Genomic DNA, 1709 nt, shown 5'->3' with positions numbered 1-1709 from the left:
TACCATCTCCCTTGTTCTGTCCAAACTCGATTACGGCAATAGCCTCTACCACGGATCACCTTTAACGACCATGAAAAGACTACAACGGATTCAGAACTCGGCTGCCAGACTACTCTTGCATATCAAACCGCACAACCACATCTCACCTGCCTGCGTTGGTTACCGGGTGCCAGAAGATCCATGTTCATGCTACTTTGTATCACCCACAAAGCAAAACATGGAATGGGACCGCTCTTCATCAGGAATAAAATCACCAAACACATTCAACAAAGGAACCTCTGCCCTAAAGGGGCATCTGCCTCAAAATCCCAAGATACAAGAAAAAAACCATGGGTGGCACATCCTTCTCTGTTCAAGCAGCTAAAGTATGGAACTCTTTACCCCCAACATAAGATCCACCGACAATCACCTTATCTTCTGAAAACTACTCAAGAATTGCCTCTTCAACAAGTGATAACCGTTGGATAAACGTAGCAGGTGCTAGCAAATTTCTATTGGGACTGGGAACATTTTGAATCGGTGTCTCTAAAGAGGTAGGCGTTATGGCATCAATTGGTATGATCTGCCCATTCAATCCTGACCATCAAATCAAAGGCTCAGAGTTCCGCCTTCATATGTTGATTTGCAAGGATAAACCCAAACCAAGGGAAACTGCTGTTCCACCAAATGTTCGGCTTTCGAAGAAGAAAATAAATTGGCGTCCAGTTGAACTGAAAGAAGAGCCTAAAGTTGAACCTATACAAGACTACTATTTGGATTCCTATGATAAGGAACAACTGATTCAATGTCCACATGATGCTTATCATCAAATCAGGGCCTGCAGGTTCCCATATCATATTATAAAGTGCAGAAAGAATCATGTAGAAAGGGAACTGGCGACATGTCCTTTTAATGCACGTCATCATGTTCCGAGAGCTGAGATGAGTCACCACATATCCTCCTGTGATGACAAAAGCTGCATCGAGCAAGACATTGTTAATCAATCTAGCAGCTGTAGACGGGAAGAAGTGGTCCAATTGAGCACGTGGCAGACCCCGCCTTGTGACGAAGATTGGGATATGGACTTAAAGCAACAGTCTTGTCCAGCATTTATTTGGGGTACCGTGAATTGTGCCGTAAACAGCACTGGACCGAATACGCTATTGGAGCAAAAAAGCAATCTCTGCTCTACCATCAGGGCACCAAAGTCTCTGCCATATGTGCTCCCTTGGAAAACAAATTCAGCAATCCGAGAGTAGACTCCTCCCATTCAGTTTGAGAGATATAGCGGAGGACTCACTAAAACGATTTTCCTGATATTTAGCAGGGATTTTGGTTTGGGAGTTAACTTGGAGGAAGACGCCGCACCATTCTCCGCAGTGCTGTCATTTTGTATTGTTAATTCTGTTGTAAAATTGAAAAACTGCTAAACACAACCCTGATGTACTTAATCAAGGTGAAGAAACTGCTTCAAATCGTCAATCAGAAATGTCAATATTTTAGTGAAACAACTTTACTTGGGACTTTGTACTTGAAAAATGTCTGCTGTTGTCCATTTGATTTAGACTTTGGGTTTAATGTAGAGTTTGGAAAGAATTGCTGTGAACTACATTTTCTCCCCTTACCTCATTTAAAGGTGGGCAAACTGCCAAGTTTCCAGTGGTGGAGCCTCCGCTAGTTCTGTCATCATCAACCCCTATTCTGTCCCCTATGGGACTGCCATGTAACAG

At 43.1% G+C, this 1709-nt stretch overlaps 1 pseudogene; it reads left to right on the top strand.

Annotated features, from left to right (window-relative positions):
• Nucleotides 1–542: 542 nt before the first annotated feature.
• LOC144753441 (gametocyte-specific factor 1 pseudogene) lies at nt 543–1410 on the top strand (annotated as a pseudogene).
• The last annotated feature ends 299 nt before the right edge of the window (nt 1411–1709 follow it).

This window comes from Lissotriton helveticus, chromosome 5_1, assembly GCF_964261635.1.
Source record: "Lissotriton helveticus chromosome 5_1, aLisHel1.1, whole genome shotgun sequence".
NCBI classification, from domain to species: Eukaryota; Metazoa; Chordata; class Amphibia; order Caudata; family Salamandridae; genus Lissotriton; species Lissotriton helveticus.
This window is presented reverse-complemented; position numbering and strand designations above follow the sequence as displayed.